This window comes from Cyprinus carpio, chromosome A22 (assembly GCF_018340385.1).
Source record: "Cyprinus carpio isolate SPL01 chromosome A22, ASM1834038v1, whole genome shotgun sequence".
NCBI lineage: Eukaryota > Metazoa > Chordata > Actinopteri > Cypriniformes > Cyprinidae > Cyprinus > Cyprinus carpio.
Genome location: NC_056593.1, coordinates 7679664 through 7703921, shown reverse-complemented (window position 1 = coordinate 7703921; position 24258 = coordinate 7679664). Strand labels below are relative to the sequence as shown.

At 36.6% G+C, this 24258-nt stretch overlaps 2 protein-coding genes and 1 pseudogene across 3 annotated transcripts in view; all 3 read left to right on the top strand.

Moving 5' to 3' along the window:
* The window catches only part of LOC109047541 (protein phosphatase 1 regulatory subunit 29-like), a 905211-nt gene that overhangs the window by 711965 nt on the left and 168988 nt on the right, over nucleotides 1–24258 (top strand). The window lies entirely within an intron of this gene.
* Nucleotides 1–24258, top strand: part of LOC109046565 (beta-1,3-N-acetylglucosaminyltransferase manic fringe) — a 788629-nt gene that overhangs the window by 725145 nt on the left and 39226 nt on the right. The gene's annotated exons all lie outside the window — the stretch shown is intronic.
* LOC122134967 lies at nucleotides 9293–10465 on the top strand (annotated as a pseudogene).

Here is a 24258-nt window from a genome sequence, read left to right as displayed (position 1 = left end):
GTACTTCTGCAAGCTGCCACTAAATCACGTCTAAAAAATTTTTTACGAATTTCCATCCAAAGTGGTCTCTCATCCCTCGACAGGGGAACAGGCTTTCATTAGTCTCCTGCAACAGGTCTTGAAGTCCTCCCTCCTCTCCTTCATTTTACTCACTTACGCCAACAGCTGCCTCAAATTAACATGCTCCTTCAGGTATGCAAATATATGCAAATGTGTGGGTGGTTGCCCCTTCGAGCTTTGAAGTTGAAGTACAGAGGATAGGAAAGGTTAAAGAGTTTCGAAAGCATGCTTTGGTAAACATCTGTTTGGGCCTCTGTGCTCTCTGTCCCTGGAGAGTTAATGAGCCAGATTCAACTAGAGCAAATGTTATCAATGATCACATATGTGTGATTAATGCTATTCCCACACATGTGATTTTTGTTTTTCTGTATATAATTGCATTTAATGAACAGTTGTTAAACATCTCTCTCTCTCTCTCTCTCTCTCTCTCTCTCTATACTGTATATATAAATTTCACATTTTCCTTCTACCTGCAACAAACACATCTCTTTTTGTTTTATTTTGAATAACAGTTACCGAGTAAAACATTTGTAGCATATAATGTCTATCAAAATGTCAGAAGAAGAGACATATTTTGATCAAAAAGTTATTTGGACACTGAAGTCAGAGGTTTAGAGTTAAGTTAGTTAAAAATGTATGAGTGGCATTTGTAAACAAATGTTGCAAGACCTTTCAAAACTGACTTGTCTGGGCCATTTTTTGCAGTGATTTTTTGATCTCAAGATGATCGTTTGTGTTTTCCCTCAGGCTTCACAAAGATTTGACAACTAAAACATGTCCGAAATGTGTTTGAACTCTGTTTCAAATGTTCTACACGAGCAATTCCGCAAAGAGAAACATATTTGATTTCAATGGAGTTTGCCGTTAGTATGTTGCCAAGCTAATGACAGAATACTCTAATAAGCATACATACACATCAGATGAACAGATAATAGGTAAAATAATCTATTTTAAAACTGTTTTCTGTATTTAAAAAAGTTTCTATATAAAGTAAGTTTCTTGTCTACCATCTTGGATTTGTTTTTTCACTCAGCTCATCTCAAAGTATTATGGGATTTCCTGCTCTGCAAAGGCTACATGCCATGCTCTCTTATAATCTGGCCAAGACTAGATATTAGAAAGAACAGATCTGTGCATGTTTCTCTCCTGATTCAGATTAGACAACCTTTTCACTGGAGAAAGCAATATCATGGATAGCAGACGCATATTTTAGCCAGAAGCAACTGTTTTAAGTTAAAAGCATCTTAATGATGAATTTGTTTTATACAAACAACCAGCTTTTAGCTTCACGCGACGTTAATTGATGGACTGGAGTCGTGTGGATTATTGTGATCTGACGGCACCCATTCACTGCAGAGGATTCACCGGTAGGCAAGTGATGCAATGCTAAAATTTCTGAAGAAACAAAACTCATCTACATCTTGGATGACCTGAGGTTGAGTACATATTAAGCAAATTTTAATTTTTTGGTGAACTATTCCTTTAAAAAGGCAAAAAGCACTTTAAAGTTCAACAAATATCAATTTAATTTTCATTTAATTGCAATTAACATGCAATGAAATGTCTGGAAACATTTAATTCAGTTTACACTCAAGTATATTCTTTTAAAAAAGCCTAATTTAAGTTCTCTTTTAAATTCTCTTATTAAAACTATGTGTACTTCTTTTTCACAAGGGTATCTATTGTTTTACCCTTTTAAACCAAACAAACGACTTTGTGAAATGTTAACACTAGCTTTAAAATTAAATGCCACTTGTTTTGATTTTGAATTATGCAATGCATTTTTAAGTATGTGTCCAAAACCTTTTAGGTGCCACTGCACATTTATTTTAACCGCTCCTGAATCCTAGCGGTGGGCTACAACCAGGGTCTAGAGGAAGAGAGAACACAAGCAATACAGAATGCAGTGGTGCATGCAGGGACACATGCATGCTCCTGAACTTTCAACATTAATTGGGCTAATTTGATGCGGCCGAATGCATTTTTAGCAAGTCTTCTCATGACTTTTTAATATGAGCACCATAAAACGCGGGAAAAGATGGGGGTTGGAATAATTTTTGTGGGTCAGAGGCAGCCTTCCTAGAGATTTCTAGAAACTACTGCGATTAATCAAGAAGGCTCGTTAAAAATAAACTGCCTGTGATGTGATGGTTCTCAACAACCACGTGATTGCTTTCCATTTAATTGCAGAGCAATAATCATAGACTCGGATGCTATTTATGCTGACACTGTGCTGTGGTTGTATATGCTTATGATGCAAATTTACACACAATGCATTTTTTTTGTGTGTGTGTGTGTGTGTGTGTGTTCAAATGGAACAAAGCGCAGGAATCTTGAAGTGCTTTTTAAAAAGTTGAAATACTTTTAATGCCTGTTTTATTCCATATTTGTTAGAAATGCATAAACTGCATTTTAACGTGGCCATATTATCAGGCCATGTGGGCAGCATATTGTGCACTAAATTAACAATAAACCAATAATTTGCTTTAATATTAATCAACAACATGTGTTTGATTCACTAAAAATAATCAGTCAATTAAACGAATTTGTCTGTGAAACTGACTACACTGGTTGCGCTGCATGTGTTTGAGTCACTAAAAAAGACCAACTCATTAGAGTCATTCGTTTGGCAAACAGACTTCCTTGGTTGTGTGTTTGATTCACTAAAAGAATTGACTCATTAGAGTCATTCATTTGGAACGGTGACTTGTTCTGCTATACGCATTTGATTCACTACACCTCAACAATTCATTAGATTCATTTGTTCACAAGCCGAATAATACACTGGTTACACTAAAAAGAATCGATTCATTAGAGTCATTTGTTCACAAACCAGACTACACTGTTTGCGCTGTATGTTTATGATTCCATAAAAAGAACCGAGTAATTCATTCGACAAACATATTAGATTCGTTTCTCTGCATGTGTGTAATTCACTTTAAATAACCAACATATTACAGTCATTTGTTTTCGAAAGTTGGACTGTTTGCGCTAAATGTGTTTGACTCACTCAGTCATTGTTTTTTAACGTTTGTTAAATGAACGATTCCTCAAATCCTATTGTAGCTACACTTTGGGATTCTGTATAGATTCAGTTTTTTTTTAGACTATTTACCGTATTAATGACGTAGATACAGTGAAAAACAGATGCAGTTTGACATGATGTTTTAAAAATGCAGCAATAGTGAATTCAGATGCTGAAAAAAACTGCAAGACATGCACACATATACACCAACAATTATCAAAATGTGCTCCCAGTGCCTTATGCAATTCTAATCAGATGTTGCAGACATTTTTCGATGCTTATCAGCAAATGGACCCATTCTCGTATGGAACAACAATGACTTCATAAACATGCTGGGAATTTATGAGATGAACCAATATGTTAACTTGCAGTTGCTAGCCATAAATCTGACAGAATGTGTTGACGAGTTATTATCGGAGAGAGAGGTACTGTACAGTAAGCTGCCACTGTGGGTGAATCATTTGTTTGAAATGAAAGTCGATTTGCCTGAGGGCGACATAGTCTGCAATCTTCGTCTGCAGTTACCCAGGCAGAAACCAAAGACCTCGAACTCCCACTCAGCTCACACACACATACACACAATCAAGTTATGTTAAATAATGCAGAAATGCATTATGATCTTCCATCGCATGTGTACATGATATATTTTTCTTAACTTGTGTAAGTATCGGTCTTTTGCACTTTGTTTAACTTTCTTATTGGTATTCAGATTAGAAATGACAGAAAAGCTAGTTTTCAGTTAGCCTTCAGTATAAACTGTAAAAAAAAGGGTTTTTCAAAGTTGTAAATAAAACAAAGTTATTATTATGCTTTACAAGAAAATACAATTTCAGTCGTTCTACTTCAAAATTTGGTGTTACTTGCCATTTCTTTGTAATTATTTTTAAAATGTACAAGGAAATTTGTATTGTGCACAAAGTCAAGAGTTTATTTTCTGGTATTTTATTGAGTGCATGTACATTAGGTACTAGTATTTATTCATTCTACCATGACTTAGGTTTTTTTTGGACAACTGTCATGTCGACAAGAGTTTCAGTGTATCAGTTCTTAAAAAATACCTTAGCTCTGCTTAAAAAAAAGCTCTGGCACTTAAAAAATACCTTAGCTCTGCAGGGTATAGAGGGTGAGTAAATAATGACCGACTCCTGATTTTTGGATGAGCTATATTCCTTTAACAAGCCTCTACTGAATAGCTCTGTGGATTTGGATGAAAACTTGAGGCACATGGAAAGAGAAAAAAGGGGTGAGGGATAAAAAGAGAGAGAGAGAGGGGAAGACGGAAGGAGAGAGGTACGAGGAACAGGTCTTATGCCCGAGGACAATTCTTCATGGTGACAGAGAAGTAGGCCACTGCTAAAAATGAACACTTGGAGCCCGATCTCTCTTACTCACAAAAACACATTCAAGAAAATAAGTGTTTCCTCAGTGCACACAAAGGGGGAAAAAAACAATAATTTTCTGCAGACACAATCATTCCTTTCATTTTGAACTCTGTGAGAGCAATTCACTAAGAAATGGTTGTTGTTCATTTGCACATGCTGTCTGTATTGTTTTCGTGGCTGATTCACTTAAGGAATTCGGTTTACATAAGGGTGTCAACAGTTTGAATTATTTGTATTTTTGTATTTTTTTAACCATGCTTTGATTTTTTTTTTTTTTAAAGGCAAACCTACTACCACAAAACATGACACAATTTGCATTTGCAAATGCATTGCTAATACTTTTACGTAGTTGTTTCCCCTCCAAAATTATGTCACGTCCTGAAGGTTTTGTCAGATATTCTACAAAAGAATGCATAGGAAACTGAAAGCAATGAAAAATGGATAAATTGGTTTTATGAGATATGTATATATATGTATATATGAAACATTCTTATTATAAAAAGAAAAATATATTTTTGTGTTATGTTACAAGTCAAAATGAATCTACTTTCAGTTTTTAAAATTTGTGAGTTTAATATTTTATCCATCATAGAAACATAAAATGCACTACATAGCAGGAATGATCCAAGCATTGTTTGTGTGGGTTACTGCAGTACCACCTCTTATTCCAAGTTTAAAGCCTTAACCAGTGCAAGATTTATTTAATAGTGACCTGCTGTAAGCAAACTCTTTGAAAGGTTTACACAGTTTACATTAACACATCAGCAGAAGGCAGAAAACTTCTGTATTTCATCTTACAGCATCCCGGTCCCATGTATAATGCATGTTGCTGAGGTCTGAGGACTTGTTATATTGCTTTCACTGTTTATTGCTTCTCTGAGCGAATACGATTATAGATGCTCCCAGTTTGCATCTGCATTTGCCCGTATGATGTAGTAATGGAATTATACATCCCTCTCTACACTACACAGAACATGCTCAGCGTCACTTACAGTTACAGCTAGCAGATTTAATTAAGAGACATAAAGGGTATGTTTCATTTTGTTACGCTGAGGATATGGGGTGCAGTATATTCTGCGGCAAGTTTGGAACTTGTAATTGCTCAGGTTAAGCAGAGGATAATTTTGTACTCCTTGCCAAGTTTGTGTTAAAGTGGCTCATTAAACGAGACAAATGTGCTTTCGAAATGAAAAGTTTGGACGCAGCCCATTTTATTCCCTAGTTGGTGCATTTGATATTTTCAAAATGGCATATAACTTAATTTTTTTCAGACAGCCAAAAGTTAAGCATACTATAATCCTATACTATTATACTATATTATACTATATAAACCACTATGCACACTGCACTGGGTACTTTATCCCACAATGCATTGCACACATTCTCACAAATTAACCGCAAATAACAGCAACCACATTTTTAATGTTTCTTTAATTTAAAAAATACCAAAATTGAAACATTACCAAAACTGATTTAAGTAAACTACCAAAAAGATACACAAAATTAGATTACAATGCAAAATATTTTCAAAAAACTGCATTCAACATGCTCACTTTTTTGACATGCAATGCTACATACAAATGATTATAATGCTTATCAGTGCATGCTGTTCTGTTTTACATATTATTTCAAAAATAAAAACAGCAGTGTGCAGTACATTAGTATGCAGATTCTTCTTAAGTTCATCTCACTCTGTTGAATCATTTATTAATGGTCATTTATGGCCATGTACTCATCTGAGTCACTGTCTCATGGCGCTTGTGAATGGATGCATATTTTGACACATCGATGGTAGAAACTACCATCTATCAAACGATTCGGCCTACTGTAATAGCTCTCAGTGGCACATTTAGATTGATGTCTGGTGCTTTTCAGAAGGGGGCAGGGAAAGTGATCAAACACATCCAATTAACAAAGGCAAGAGATTGGCCTCTCGTTGTTGGAACTAATGGTCTGGATCCTTGTCAAATATTCATGACTGTCTAATGCTCTGGTAATCTAAGTTGGGAGGACATTTATAAGTAATATGCTTTATAAGTCTCTGTGCATTTTTAATTCATTGTCGATCATTGTGGTGACTTGATTTGAAGGTTTATGAATAATGGCTGATGTAATCAGTCATACCCAGCATGTGGTTTCAGTAAGAATGTTAATTTTAAATGCATATAGTTGATTTTGTCAACATTTAGGACTGCTTAAGGATAAAGATGGGGTAAAATATAACAGACTTGGACTAAAAGCCATAAAAAGCTTTGTTTGGTTCCAAATTTGTGGTAAAACAACTGTAATTTTGCAGTTCAGGTTTACTTCAGTGAAGTTTAAATGTGCAGGTAGATCTTTTGCTAGTTAAACTTTCATTTTGTTCTCATTTTATGATTGTATCGCTATCAGAAATCTTTGTTCTTCCTCTTTAGTTCATAAATGAAAGCTTTGACCCCAGCCCTGGAATCAAAAACAATTTTTACCTATTTTTCCTATTTTTTAATATTTTGTATTAAGTTTCCTCGTCACTCTGGAGACCTTCCCCAGTAATGCATCAACATATGTATATTGAAAGCTCTGAAAAACTACATGATCTGAAAAGCTGTATTTTAAGCATCATTTCTGTCAGACACATTTTAGCTGTACTTTGCTAGTTAAATACTCATTCCAAAAGTTTCATGTTGACATTTAAAGAACCTACAGTATATATATTCTAAATTTATTCATATATAGCCTATTATAAATCATTCACTGATATATCTACTGAACCTAGTATGTTAGAATACTTACATTGCAAAGCATTTATTGTGCAGTATATATTTCACTGTGAGACAGACAATTAAACATTTAGAACTTTAGTTTTGGTAGAAGATGATATTGTATTAATATTTATAATATTTTACTATTAACGCTTTAATTAATTTAAATTTGCATTTTACTAATAATTTTAATTCAATATTTTAAACAATATTTCATATTGTATTTCTGCAAAAGGACATAAACTGATAACTGAAAAGTGACTGTAAATAATTTGAAAAGTGACAGTAAATACATTTGTAAGCGTTACAGAAATAGATTATATATATATATATATATATATATATATATATATATATTAATCATATATATATGTAAAAAAATCTTTAATGTTTAAAAAAAAATGCTATTCTTTTGAACTTTTTTAAAGAAACTTGGCAAAAATGTATTATGGTTTCCACAAAAAAAAAAAAATAAGCAGCACAACTGTTTTCAACACTGAGAATAATAATAAATGTTTCTTGAGCAGCAATTAGCATACTAGATGATGACTTCTGAAGGATCATGTGACACTGAAGACTGACAATTCAGCTTTCCCATCACAGGAATAAATTACATTTAAAAATATATTAAAATAGAATAGGTATTATTATTAATTTGTAATAATATAAGAGCTTTTTACAAATGAGGTTACCATCTAGACCAACCATCTTTGTCCTGGTGCTCTCAGTGGTTACTCCTGCATTGTGAAAACCTTTACTCACTCTCTTGTTTCAGTCACAGGTCTCTCTGAGATTTCCTCTGTCAGATCAAAAAAACCCCTGGACCACTGCACAACTCACGATTTGAAGCAGAACCTCCTGAGGAACTGAAGGCCTGATAGAGGGAATCCCTAAGAGAGCTACTGTTTGTAGACCCTTGGTATAGTTGTGACAGCGTAGCTCTGATCAAATGAAAGCTTCACGTTGACTTATGTGTAGCTGTTGCTGAGCGTTCCTCTTTGACACCCAACGCCTGACTGCGCATAAGTGGAGGATGGAGCAGAGAGAGGGAGGAGAGAAGAGAAAAACAGCAGGAGGAGGGTGAAATCTAACCAGAATATGTTGAGGAGCCACAGGCTGCGCACAGCACGTTGCTCTATAGTTTGAGAGGATGAAAGAGGGAAGACTGAGATTACTGCTGCAGAGATTTTGGAGGTGAGGGCAAGTGGAAACTTATTGAGCTCTTTGGCGTCGATACTGGGAAGGAGATGAGAATAAAGTGATTTTAATCCACAGGAGGCACAGGACTGTGGAGGAGTGCCGTGTTTTTAATCCTTCAGAAAAGAGGTTATTTTCTTATAGATAAACTTACTTTCAAATACTTTACCTTACAAAACCCACATCGATTTTTGTGGGAGGGAGAGATCTGAGGATTGGATCGGATTTGAGACTTCGGGGCTTCAAAGACATCTTCTGCTGCAATTTTTCTGCGAAAAACATCCATACATAAACCACATGCAGACTTACTATTCCGTGCAATCTGGAATGATGAACCTCATAGGAGAAGCACGTCAGCTGTAGTCGCTCTGAGGAGTAGTGCTGGGAACGATCATTCACTTCTGGCATAAAATGAGAAAATTTATCACAGCCGATCATTTCCTGACCCACTCTTTCAGAGCATGCGGCTTATTTCGTCTTCCCCTCTTGCTTTTGGAGCTGTGAGAGTCTTTTTTGGAAAATAAGAGCTGGTGTTGTGCTTACAGACGGGAAGAACTGAAATATTTACGACTCTGGCTGTGAATGATGCAAATTAACGATTAATGAAAAAACCGAAGCGGCTGTGATCAGTATGCATAGGTTGCCTACGTTCACTCAGAGAACTGTGGGAGTGAGTTAAGGCGAGAGGACTAATGACTGACAGCGATATCAGGTTTGCCTTTGTGGTACCGAGAAGAACATCCTGTGCATAAGGTTGTTTGCTTCTGGCTGAATTTAGAAACAGCAAGTGTGGCTCATTCTTGATATTTTTTCCTTGCTTACTCATTATCTCTTCCTCCCATCACGCCTCATTTGAGGAACAGGTGCTGTGCTTTTAAGCAGATTTATATTAACCACTGTTTCCAGGACTGCTGTGCCTTTGGGATGAACAGTTAAGGCAACTTGTATGGGTCTACAAAACTCAGTTTGATTAAACATTCAACCACCCATCATTTTTTTTCTTGTCACTCATAATCAACATGGTCCCACCGCCCCCTTCCAACAAGCCACACATTTGCCTTTCATGTGTGCTTATCATGAGCAGCATGGCGCTGCTGGATGCCTACCTTGTGGAGCAGAATCAAGGTCCACGGAAGGTGGGTGTCTGCATCATGGTCATGGTAGGGGACGTGTGCTTCCTCATTGTGCTGCGGTACATTGCATTATGGGTCGGTGCCGAGGTACGAACTGCTAAACGTGGCTACGCCATGATCCTGTGGTTCTTCTATGTCTTTGTGCTAGAGATCAAGGTATATACTTTGTTTACCAGAACTACAAGGCAGAAGGCGGGAGAGCGGACACTCTACCTGGCAAAGCTTTGACAGTGCTGCTTTCTGTGTTTTGTCCCCGGGACTTTACATTACACTGGCAGCCATCGATCACATGGAATACGTTCGTCCGCTCAAGAAGAGGGCAGGAGTTGAGGAGTCGGCTGTTTTTGGGTTGTGGTGGATCTTCTGGACATTTTGGACATTCAGGCAAGCCTATGGGAGCCTCAAAGAAAAGGGCTCCCTCTATGGGTGGAGGGCCTTACTTTTTTCTACTGCTACATACTACTTCTGATACTGCCGTGTGTGTCATTAAGTGAAATTAGCATGCAAGGTGTGAACATTGTGCCGCACAAGATGTTGTTGTATCCCATTCTGAGTCTGGTCACCATCAACTTTATTACAATTTTTATACGAGGAGGAAATATGGTGTTTTATAGGGACATCCGAGTTTCTGGAATACTCATGGGTAAGAACGCCCTCGCCATTGTCCTGAAAACATGCAGCTTTGTGCAGTACCGGAGACACCTGCAGGAGGCGTCAACACCCGCTCTCGCTCCGGAACTACAGAGGGACACAGTGCCACAAAGTTCCCGAGGGGCAGTGCCAGTCGCAATGCCCATGCCTGTCACCATGCCAACTCCGCAGGTAGTCATACAAGATCTCACCACACTTCCAGAAGAGCCCGAACTTGAGGAAAACATGACAAAATGGGGAATGAGAAGAGTTTGCACTGGACAATACACAACATGAACTGTCCTAATGTTAATCTGAGCTGTACACTGTATGATTTACTACTTTAAGATCGTTTCTTATCAGATTGTATGATGACGTTAATGACTGGATACATACCAGACCGTTCTGCACATAGGCCAGACATTTAGCTAGACCTGACTGCACTGACTATGCATTTTAAAGCACCACTTAATCATTTTCCTCAGTATTTGTCTTTTTTTTTCCCAGTAGAAATATCTAAACATTGTTAAAACAAGATAAATATACTTTTTAAAATATTTTTATTTTTAGAATATTTATCTTAACATACCTGTTAATTACTTTTTCTTGTTTGAAATGTAAACATAGCTAAATTTTGTTAGATTTATGCTTTAAAAATAGGGTGACTATACGGGCCATTTTTACGGGACGCGTCCTTGCCAGGATTTCTATATTGCCTACAATATCCAGGTTTTGTCTGTTTGCACTGTGCAGGTCAATCGTTGTATGACATTCACGAGAGCTATAGAGAGCAGAGCAGACGGATCCTTATGATTTCGAATCGCTCTCGTGGTACTTTGGTGTCGTTTAATGATCGGTGCGCAGTGACGCTTCAAGTCGAATGAAAGAACAAACACATGCGTGCATTTGCATCGCTTTGATCGTTCTCTGTAGCTCTCAGCCTCTCACGCACCACGATTGGTCGATTATATACAATACCTGCATATTATTGGTCAAACTACTTTGGATGTTTTAGGCAATATGAAAATCCTGGCCAGGACATGTCCTGTATGAACGGCACATATGGCCACCCTATTTAAAGAGGAAAAGATCTGCAAATGGGTTAATGGCAAATACATTCAATTAATAAAACAAGGTTTAAGAAAAAAAAACCGGAATAATTTTTTTTTTTTTTTTTTTTTTTTTTCAGGGCAGTCTATTTTTTATTCTCACTTTCAGCGCTAATCACAAATTTTGCCTTGAAAATGAAAAAAGACTAAGTCTCTGACAGAAAAGGTGGCAAAATTCATAGAGTGTACACTCAGTTTTAGTGAAAAAAATGTGATTAAAGTTGTTGATGAGATGACAAATATTTGTGAAATGAAGACACAAGGCAGCTGTGGATCTGGGGTCCATTCAGTTCCAGAAAAAGTCTTTAATTCTGGAATGTAGTCGTTTATAAACATCATTAATTAGCAAGTGGAATGCCAAGCAAATCACACTTGAAATAACTCTCAGTGACCCTATGATTGTCGGATCACAGACAGCTGCGAATATATCATCTACTTTCGTTTCTTCTGGTGGGTGTTATAAATGTGGTAAATCATAATGTTTTTTTGCAGTATTTAATCATATTTTTGTAGTCTTTAATAAATATGGTGAAAAGTTGTGTTTTTGAACAAGTCATACAATTCATTTCCCCTTAACTCATGACAAAGTGAATGTTTTATATTTGATGGAATTATGCTTCATATATTATTTGTTTTGATGTTTTATGAAACCAAATGAATGATATTTTGTTATTAAAACATGGTTTTTGTCGTTATCTGATATAGTTTTTTTTTCTTTCTTACTGATGCAATGCCACCAAGCAATGCACCTAGTGACCACCCAAAACCCTCTGCAATGGTTTAGAAATTAAGGACTCCTATATAGCAACACTGCAGCAACCACCTAGTACACCCTAAAAATGGTTTACAATCTCAGAACGCCCTAGCAACTCTATAACAGCACCCTAGCAACCACTCTAGTGCAGTGCCAAAACAATTTCTCGAGAAAATCTAGTATTCACTCCATCATTCTTTGTTCTTTTTGAGCAAAGTTACAACATTTTGCTAAAAGCACAGACATCCCCAAAGTGGAGCAAAAATCCCAATTACGTTATTAGGGCTCTGAATTCTTATCTTGTCAGTTCAAAATGACGATAAAAAGCAGCTTGTCTTTTTTTTCTACAAAAGTTGTCATAATCAAATGCAAATTTAGAAAAGTTTCCGTTTCCTTTCTTAAATGATTTGCCACTGTTTACGCACTCCCAATCTCTAAGGGCTTTCTATTTAAATCCAAAAATCAAAGCTCAGCCATACTGAGTATTTCAATAACAATAAGTAAAACACTGTGTGCCTTGGGTGAATTAAAAGAAATGTTTTATGACAACGTATACCCAGAGCTTCAATTTTTAGCGTGTTGCTATAGCTACTGTTAGATTCAGTCGACAAATATAGCACAGAGACATGTCTCAAAAAAAAAATTAGATCTCAGTAAATACACCTGACAGCTTCTTTTTGCTTTAGTGACAACGTAGCTGCTTCTGTGCCAGATCGAAACAAACATATAATCACACATTTTTTACCTTTCAGTCAGTAATTTATGGGTGTTTATTTCTTGCCAGCTAATTTGTAAGGTGGTCTGTATCTTAATACAGAAATCCTCACACTTGATGAATACACATTTGATGTAGCTGCTTAAAAAAAAGAAGACATCTTTCACTTCCCCTTGTTCACATGAATGAATGAGACTAGGTCTTTCAAGCTGCAAAATCACAGAAAAGCACCATAAAAGTAGGTCAAATGACTTATGCGCTATATTTCAAGTCTTCTAAAGCCATATGATAGCTTTGTATCATGAAATCTGTTTTGAATCTCACACAACACACTGTTTTTATTTTCAGCATACTGCACATTGCCAACTTAAATGACTTGTTTACTAAACTTGTATGCAAGGGTAAAATGAACTAGAATAACAGAATTAGATTTTTTAAATCACATTTTTTATTAAAAAGAAGACAGATACGTTCTCTCTAAAATGAAAAACACTTAAAAAAATGAGACAGTATACTGTAGTTCTCTCTCTCTTTTTTTTTAATCTTTGTTTTGATTGTAGAGAGAATTTAGAATATTTGAGTAAACTGCACACAAATCTGATTGGTTCTTATGTGTATCACATCAGAACCAATGTGGTACATTTTAGAGATAACTATGGGGGACACCACTGGGTCAGGAAATTTTCTGTTGTTTTAGCTTATTTTAATTACTGTTTTGTCTGATCTTGAATCATTAGAAGTTATCTTGAGGCCCCATTTGAAAGTTTGCTGAGGCTGAGAACCACTAAGCTAAAACAGTGACAACAAAATCACTTCACCAGTTAGGTCTAAATCTAAATGTTACCATTGTATATAAATAGCAGACTAATCCTGGACAATTTGTTATATAACCAGTTGATAGCTGACCATTGAAAAACCTCTTAAGTAACGACTCGGTGGGTCTGCTTGAGAACACAGCCCTCACGCCACGACGATAATAGCCCAATTACAGAAGCAAAATTGTGTGAGTTGTTATTTTGGACAGAGGGTGGTATTAAACTCGCTGCTATTTGCCAAGAAAATGGAGGCCACTGCTGCACTAAGGGATTATATGTCAGTCAGTCCTAATGTGGGTAAAAATGAAAAAAAAAAAAAAAAAAATTGGACTGTAAGGCCATGGGGCCGGCAATGCTCTAGCGAAGCTAACTACTAACCCACAGCTGATAAATGCATCCGGAGGGAGCCATGAAAGTCAAATCAGAAATAGAGGGCTTTGGGTATTCTGGATATGCACACATTAGTGTGATTCTGTGTGGATAATAAAAGTCTCAAGGCTGTGGAGTTCAGGATTTGAGTGAAGTTATAAATAGCTATAGATACAAACACAAATGCTCTGAAATGACTTTACCTTTCAATGACGTCACCAAGCCCTCCTATGTTTTAGCCCCTCCCCTTAAACCACTTTTCATATATAAACCCATTTCATAATTCGAATAATTCCCGATTTGAAAATTGTTTGAAACTCGTCTGTGTACATGGCTGATGAAAATTCACCCATAATCCGCGATGGAAACACAGAAAAGCTTTAACACACTTCCCCCACTATGATTCAGAGCCATTGGCACCTGTTGACAGAACCAGTGGGTGGCAATTAAGCTGCATTTGGAAGAACATGGCATTTCAACACATTGCGGCTGCAGTCATATACTGGAACAGCTTCAGGGGCATTTAATTGGACACATCATTATTTTTCGACACCGCATTTGGATTCTTGAATTATACAATTGTGTAGTTTTGTTCCCGCCACAGAACCTACAGGGGGTCTCAATCCTCTTGTTTCCACTTCAATTAGTCTTACAATGAATTCAGTTGGCCGTTGTGCCACCCCAGTGCCCAGACCGCCACACAAGACCAAAACAAAATGCATCATCCAGACACTGAACTTGTTTACCCAAGAATGCCGTCAATCTGTTACTCTGCTTAATTTCTTACAATAATTTGGTAATTCAGTAACACCTTTACTCTCTTAAAGTTTCTTATTAGCTCTTCTTAGCTGAGTTTGTTTACTTCCTCAGGCATAATGTGGTTAAATAAACGCACCCAAGTGGGTGAACAGCCTAGTACATAACTGAAATAAACATTTTCAATATTTCAAAGTAAATTTTGAACAATTCTATATATTTTCATTTGAATAATTCACCCTAGAATGTGTATATTTGCATTTCTGTGCATGCATAACTCTACTGTTACTTTGTGGTGTTGATAATGTTAGATTTAAGGAGTCAATAGTTTATAATTCATAGTGAGAGTAAGTCAGAATAATTTTTGTAAATTGACTCTTTTGAACAAATAATGCTGGGTACACAAGATAATCTGGCTGATTTTGGGCCGATTTCTCCCCTTTTGACAATCCTAGGTAATGCCCCGATTATCTTGGTGGTTCTAAAGATTATCTTATCAGATTTTCCTGTGGTGTGAGGTGTGTTAAGAGTGACTGAATCTGCTTGGAAGAACGTCAGAGGCGCCGAGGACAAACACGCTTACGATCTGGAGATTATCACATGAAACGAAACAATATCCAATCAGAAAGCAAGCTGACAGAAGACGGAAGCATAACAAACGCAGTCATCGCAATTCCTTCCTGCCTATCATCCGCCATGTTTATTCTCAAGTCTCAAGAGATTTTGGGAGATTTCCTGTGTTCACATCAGTAGTCATGTCTCAGTGCTTTTCTGAAGAGAGCGCATCTGCGCAACTTTCGGATAGCGAATCAAGAACCGGGTTGACCGGGCACTCGGTACCACCAGTACTTAAAAAAACCTGGTACCGTAATGTTTTCATTTTTTTAGTACCGACTTGGTACCGAAGTACCGGGTCTTTTGACAACACTAGTTTTGATCTCTCTGCTGTGTTTCTGCGTTCATCACTTCTGAGCGGCGCATGCGCAAAGCTGACCTCATACATAATTCCCCCGGAACTGCTTCCGTTTGCAACAGTGAGCACAAGCTAGATTCAAGTGATTATTAAGTTTTGAATATGGATATTTTTCTTACAAAAAATACATCCGATTCACTAGAGGAGGCCTTTGTTCACCCCCCGGAGCCGGTGAGAAAGGTGGAAAGGTGCTTTTTTTCACATCTTTTGGACTGAAGCAATGCAACACCCACTGACTGCAACGATAGAGCTTGAAAGATCCAAGACAATTTTTAATATAACTCTGACTGGATTTGTCTGCAAGACGAAAGACATATACACCTAGGATGCCTCGGGGGTGAGTAAAACGGAGCCTAATTTTCATTTTTGGGTGAACTAACCCTTTAATACATTACACCCTATCTCGGTTCAATGAATCAATTGATTCCTCAGTTGTTTTCACGTTTCATCAGTCAAAACGTCTCTGCTGTTTATTTGGCTCAGCTACAACAATTGCTGGATGGCTTTGTCCATCTTAGGTATTTCTTGGCACGTCAAGTTATTACTTCTATGAGTCCGTTTTGGACTTTCTTCAAGAGAGCGCCCTCCGGATTCCAGTATAAATGAAACATACACTGCATGAGAGTGTTCAGCACTCATTTTGTATACGAATAAAACATCAGGTCATGCATAGACTCTTCTTTTCTCTTTGAATTAAAATCTAGATTTATTCACACTCACCATTGAAAACCTCTACGTGAAAACACTTCCCGAAAAAAGTGCAGGGGACGAATTTACCTTTTATTAAAAGTGGGGGGTGTAGAATATGCATCATATGTGGACAAGGAGTTCGTGAAATAATCGAATCTTAAATCCATCAGTCCTCCCAGTACTTAATGAAAATCATAAAAAGCCTACCGTTTGGAGAACCATCACAGAAGTCATGAAAATACAGTGATGTGTTTTTCATTTTACGTTCTTCAGATTTAGCGCATTACCAGTGGTTTGGTGCGAGAGCTTGCACAGAGAAAAGTGTTGTGATTGGCTAAGAAGTTTTCTGAGGTGTGCTGTGATTGGTTTGTGCTGCATCATGTCCCATTTTTTGTGTATGTTTGAACAAATCTCTTGTCACTGCAATCTTGTTGCATCGCCGCTTGACATGACACGTTTTTTTGCTATTTGAATAAAGATCAAGATCTTATTTTCTTTTATTTACAATTTTGCAGTGAGCCAAAACTGTTTGAACACATAATTATGTTACACAGGCAACGTGGTAAAATTTTATTCCTATCCCCACATCTGATCTCTGAAATAATGTATAGCTAGAAAATAAACATCTCTTTTTACATATAAATATAGGTAAAGTGATCAGAAACCATCAGATAATTTAAAGTATTACATAAAATGGTTGGTCTCTTAAACTGAGCTTATTAACCAAAGGTACTTCTCGTAGAAGTTTAAACAAAAAGAAACATCACCGTCGCAACACTGAGATGCAGTTGTCATTGCTGCCTCTCACCTGAGGGAGTTCCTATGGCAACATGAGCCTCAGGTGATACTGCTGCTGTTCTGAAGCTCAGAAAAGAAACTCGAAAAGACTTTGAGGAGAGTCAACAATGAATCATGCTTTATGAGGGCATTTTCATATTAAAGACTGCTTCTGTATCTCTATGAACATGGGAGATGGTGTGATAACGGACAAGTTTTTGTCTAGTATACTATCACTATGCAGGTTGTAAAAGCAATGACAGTTTAAAAATTAACATTAAACCACATTTGTAACCCATTTTAAATCTGTAATATGATGTATTTTTGGGTGCCACATATGTCTGACTTCAATTAAGATGAATTGCAGGTTAATTTAAGGATGTCATAATACCATTCACCATTGTTTTTTTGCTATATTATCACCGTTGTCAGTGATTGCATTGTTTCTGAGTTGAAAGGCAATTTATAGCACTGTTATCAGTTATTATTAGACTAAACTGTAATGAAGACACTTGAAGGCATATGTTCAGTTAATCAGTCTTTGGCTTTGTTCGTTCATTTTTAAAATCCATTTTGAATATAATAAGCATCTTAATATTCTATACACATTCATCCCATTGTTAACAACTCCATATGGGGCATGTTTTGTTTATGCGGGGTATGAAATGAATATATCAGTGTCAAGACACAAAGCAGTCTCCCTTTGAATGTTAAACACTAAAAAAAAGTATATTCAAAATCCAAAGAAATAATTACTTTCCACTAGGTATAAAAAGTCTACATAAAAATTCAATAAGAGTGATAGTTTCAGTGAAAAACTGATTTGTTCAGCGACCATTGAGTGAAAGATGAATCAATCACTCCATTTGTGCCTAAGAGAAGATTTGAGAAGCCAGAGCCGCTGTGAAGAAATCTGTCACAGACTTGTTTACATTGCCAGAAGTACTTCTCTTGAGGAGTCTTTCAAACTCCTTTGTCTTTCTGCTTAAGATGTTTTGTATACATATCTGTCATATTAAACCCTGACAAGTTGCTGCCTGAGGCAATGTGGGACAGCTAAGTTTGTTTTAACCAAGCGTTATATGCAGCTCATGAGTTTACATGTTTCTTACAAAATCTGATGTTTAACGGTTAGATAGATGGTTGATATAGTTGGTTGGTAGTGAAGCTTTTTTTTAATGTGCAGATTTTGAAAAAAGTGTGAGTTTTTTTTTTATTTTTGTATTTTTCCAGATGACCAAGGTAAATACGTCTGTTTGAAGTAGTAGAAGAGCTATCTTTTATTCTAAATAAAAGTAGAATTAAATCAGACACTTTGAATGGTAAGAGTGCAGACAGAAAAGAAAATGAATCACGGATCTATGTCAAATGTAATTACACACTGTATCTCAATATTCACAAAATATGCTGACGCTGCTATGATTTTCCCTGTGGTTTGATTGATGCAGGAAATTAAAATGCTAAAGAACACCAAGGCAACATGTCTTTGTTTAAACACTGTAACTATAAAATTCAGTTTCACACCTTTGATTGTGTTAATCAAATTTCTTTCTTCATTGTAATATCCTGACAATGTTATAAAACAGTTTGGTAATAAAATACATTTTTAAAGTTAATCTTTATTTTTTGTTTGTGCAGAGACAACTACTGTATAAGTCATATTTTAGTTTGAATACCTACACTGTTTAAACACTGGCAAAACGCTGTTGTTGTTTAATGTATGTAAATTATAACAATAACTTAACCTAGTACTTCACTTTTTTGTGTTGCAGAAAAAAATCCGATTTTTGTATAGTTTTCTAAGTATTTTATTTATTTCAATGTAATTTCATGTTTTTGACTGCAATCAAATAAACAGATTTGAGTGCTATATGCACAATAAATAAATAAATAAATAAATAAATAAATCAGGGTCTGCCTGCAAGCAGCCGCTCATAGCAAACTCAAAACATAGCAACATCCTAGAAACCACCAAAAATACATTGGTAACGACTTAGAATCCCAAAACATACTAAAAAACACCTGGACACCACCCAAAGTAACCTAGCAAACATCCAGAACTTTCTAGAAACTATACAAAATACCTCAGCAACCCCCTAGCAACAACCCATAACAATCTAGAAATCACCTAGAAACAGCCCAAAGAACCATAGCAAACCACCTAGAAACCACCCAAAGTACCCTAGCAACCCAAAGAGCCAATAACCTGTACAAAATGTCCTTGCAACCACATTGCAGCCATACACTACATTCTGAGAGCCGCAAGATTTTCCTGGACAAGCACAACCTACAAATCTAGTTTTGGCAAGTCTCTTATATGCTGCTATTGATGCAGAAATTACAAAGACCTTCACCTTTAAATAAATTATTTGTTTAGTTGTTCTTTGCCCCTTTTGGGAATCTAAACTCCAAGGAGAAATGTCAAGAAAGTCTGTTTCATGAATCTACAATAGGCCTGAATAAGAAAAGATTTGATGTATTTATATTTATGTGCTTTCTGTGCCCATATTGAATGCAAAGCCTAAATATTTATTTTCTTTTGTCTTGTGTTTCACACTCTAAGTTTAGGTGCTATGCAAATACAGACCTTTGTAAGTCCGCTGCAAATGGCACTGGGCTGATTAAACCAAATGTGATTTAACCTTCAAGTGTTTCAGCCAGAAAAACAACCATTTTATATTCAAGTTAAAATAAAAGGCTTTGCTTGGAACAGTGATAAAAATTCGCCTGCTTTCGCAATGTCCTTTTGCCACACGTCCAGCTCAAATCCCTGATTACCAATGCAGTAAACGTTAACCTGACACAACATTAATCCCATCTGCACCATGTTGCATCCCTAAATGTGTCCTTAATTCCCTTTCACCACCTCATTTGTAAAATCCAAATATCCATGGTCATAAACAAATCTTTAGCCTTGGAGAGCACACATGTGAGACTTGGGCAGCATCTTGAAAATCCACTTTCCCTCCGACGGTCATCAGATGGATAATCTGACGGCCGAGAGAAACTGAGGGGTGCGGTAATTCAATCCAGGCGGCAGTGTGGTTCTCAGCACTCAGTTGGCTAATGTCATTATGGACAGGACTGTCATAATGTGTCAGGGGACGAGGTGGAGGTGTCGTGGAGTCAGCGTCTGTAAGGCACATAGCTCCCTCCTCATTTAGCAGTAGATTTCCCATAGGCCACCCCTGAAATGGATTGTTGGCTTTTTGGCAAGGCAAACCACTCTATCTTACGAAATCTTACTGAAAAAAAATGTGAAGACACTCTCTTTTGATTGTTAAGGTGTTAAAAAAATTTTGTCTTCTTGATGAATTAGTTTGAAGTCCGTCAGAATGATCCTATACTTGCGAGTTAAGCGTGCAAAAAATGCCACTTTAGGTTGTATTTATCAGTGGGAAACTTTGGCCTTTATAGTTTAAGTCATTGATTAAACACTTGTGGTGGAAATAAATTGGTATTGACCATTAGAAGTTGAGAAATTAGACTGGGCAATTTAGATGTTTTATGTACCATTGGTGAAAAAAACCAAAGCTTGTATGAAAATGCTTATGACCAAACTGCATTTCCCATGATCCTACATTTTCCTATGTTTTATCGTAAATAAAAAAAAAAAAAAAATCATGTCATCATTTTTAATATCAATACATGTGTTTCATCCATATAGTCCTCCATGTTTTCTCAGTGACACCCCAACTCTTAACATTTTGTATGACTTTGTGGTGACGTTCATGTGCATTTAACTGTGTTTAACAAAACTGGCAGTGATTTGTAAATTGCTTAAAACGTCCGGGTTTTGGCTTTGTTTTCCTATTGACATGCTCTCTATAGTCCTCATACATTATGTATATAAACACGCATATTTGCAGTGCTTTGGCTGTTCTCTAAAGATCCCACCTTCTCTCACACCATGATTGGTCAATTATGTACAATGTCTGCACACTATTGGTCAAGCGACTTTTCAGCCATTATCTTTAGCAAATCTGAAAACAATAGGAAAACAAAGCCAAAACCCAGACATGTTAGGCAGACATTTAGAAATCCCAGACAGGATATGTCCTGGAAAAAGAGGATGTTTGTTTGGTCTACACACCTTAAATGAATCATTTGCACTTCATTACATTGTAGCATTAATATTAAATATTAAATTGTCCAGTGAGGCAATTTTTTCAACCAAAATCACTCTTAAATCTTAAGTAGACACTTCCAAAGATTGATTTGAACACTGAAAATTGACCATGGTTTTTGGATCACGTGTTGGTCCTGTGACAATGTTACTATCATCCAATTAGACACTGTAATTAGTGATAGGGGAAAAGATTAGGTTTAGGTGAATGTACGCCATTCTTATCAATCCATAATTCAAGGTTGAGGACTTAAATAGGTTTAGGACCAACAAAGGTTGATCAAAAATTAAAAGAAGCATGTCCTAAAAATCATGTATCAATGCATTCTTTGTTGTGATGCCCTTTGGCATGGTCTGTTTCGTTTCCCAATCCCACTCCACTCATTCCACTCTAGTATCCATAAATATGAAGATGTCAACAGAGTGACAAGTTGGTAATAAAATGCAAATCTGTGCTCTGTGCGTATTGCAACTGTCTGAAAAGAGTCTCGGGTTGCCTTGGGTTACTTTCCTGCGCACGAAGGCTTAGCAATAACCCGTGGATTAAGAATGATGGTTCTCAGTTTAGCATTCCCTGATCCCTGCTTGTGTTCCAGCAATAACTCCTTTGGGTGGCCCAGTGGCCATAGAGCGTATGACAAATGCTACAATCTTCTGTTTAGCCGAAGCGTCAGATTCTTTTGTTATTAATACCCGGAAATACGACCGCATCTTTTAACAAGACAGATTTAGGATGTAGGGGAAGGGATTGTGTACTTTAGATTCCTGAGACCAAGATTTCTAAAAGCCTCCGGTGACTCAAAGAAAGGAATTAACTGCAGAGGGGAATGACTCCGACATGAAACCAAAGGTTAAGGAAGGCCACTAATCCACCGTTCTGTATTCAAGCGAGGATGGTTTCAAACACGAAAGTCTTAGCTGTAGAGTCCTGCTTTAAAATCAATCCCTTCTTTAAATTTGCAGACTGCATTAAATCCACCCCCTTAAGGGACATGATGGACTCTAGTTGCACATGGACCAGCAGGTTAGGAAGATATATAGCCATGATAGTCCCATCCATTATTCAAGGATGCAAATTAAATGATTAACTGAGGTCTTTACCTTTGTGCGTCTTGAGCCAAGGGGTGTTTGTTCCAGGATTGCAAGGTTAAGGAAACCCTTGGTACAAAGTGGGTTAATTCAGAAGAAAAATTTAAACTATGACGCTGTTGAAAATTGTGGTTTTTGAAGATTGTTTTTTGTTGTGTGTGTTTTTTTCTTTGTGTTTTTTAATATTTGCAAGTCTTCGAAACCCTGTGGATTCACCACAAACAACCTCGGCCTAAACAGGCCATGTTTAAATGGGTCATGATCTAGACGAAAGGGAAATATTTTTGGATTTTGAGAGGGCAGATACGAATGCGAGCTGACTCATCCTGTTGACGGATGTCTGTATGAAACGGTTTATGTCTAGTGCCCTTGAGGTCAAAAAAATTGGATTAACGTCATATGGTGACAGTTCAGATAGTTGATTTGTCTGCAGTATTTAATTTCGCTGGTTTGGAACTGTGGTTTGAGACCAAAAAAAATGGGATTTATGCAGAGAATTTTTATTTAAAGAATTAGTAGCTCCATCTAGTGGTAAAATAAGATAATGTCAGAGAATAAATTTGTGGATTTTATTTTAAGAAAATGTTCAAACATAATTAAACAACAAAACACAATGAATATTTAAAGGGGTCATATGATGTTGCTGAAAAGAACATTATTTTGTGTATTTGGTGTAATGATATGTGTTTAGGGGTCATATGGTGTTAAAAAAAAAAAAACACATTATCTTCCACATAATGTACATTATTGTTTCTTCTCTATACCCTGCCTTTCCGACAACACATAGATTTTTGAGCTTCAAAAATGCTCTTCAGAAAACTACAGGTGACGTCACGGACACTACATCCATGTTTTTATACAGTCTATGGTCAGAACAGATGGCATTGTAGTCTACTCCCAGGATCAGGAAACAGTCCTCCATAAAATGCACTGCACACATCAGTATATTTGGGTTGAACTGTTCTGGAACAGTGTTGTAAATACAACTTACCACTGATTTCTAGTTGTGTCCTCTTTTGGAAGGCCAAATGAAGTATTTTCGCTTTGACAACGAAAAAAAATGTCGCCATGACATGGGTGCCAGCGGCCAACAGCAAAAATCAAAGGTTATGCCTTCTTTCTTTGCTTGAACATTTGGGCGGCGTTATGCAAATCTTCCCACATCGTGACATAGACATGTGGGGGCGTGTTTAAATGAGGCATTTTGGGAGGGCGTGGACAAGTCTAAATTTTTATAAAGAATATCTCTTTGGTTTTGAGACTTTAGTCTTTGCAACTTTACCGAGATCTTCTTTATGCACCAAGAGGCTTGTAACACTCCAAAGAGAAAGAAAAACCCGAAATCGCATCATATGACCCCTATAAGAAAAACATCTTAAATGTCAAACCTGTTAACAAAACACATCTTAATCCATATATATGTGCAAAAGTAGGTAAAATATACACCTCAAATTACACCAAGACCTCTATTAACATCACAGTCCAGCAGGATTTACTTTTCAGCAGATGTCCTTCTGCATTATGTCATACTAAGACAGATAATTAACTCAAGGTGCCACAGATGATCCAAGATTGGTCCATATATGGCGATTTTTGTGCTGATTTTGTTAGTTTTTTTTTTCGTTGGTTGGTTTATTTTTTTTTCTTCTTTTTGAGGTAGTTGTTGGGATTATTGAATCAATCTCCAGCTATTATTAATAGAGAAGTTCTCATGATTGAATTAATATAAATTAGTATTTTAATTAATTTAGCACATGACAAAATTACTAAAACTTACTAGTTACATTAATTTAATGGTAAAAAATTTATTTAGTTGGTAATTTATGAATAAATCCTATAATAATTAATCAATATAAATAATACTAAACACTACAGGTACTTGTGGTTATTCAATCGTTTCATAGGCTCGTTTTTTTC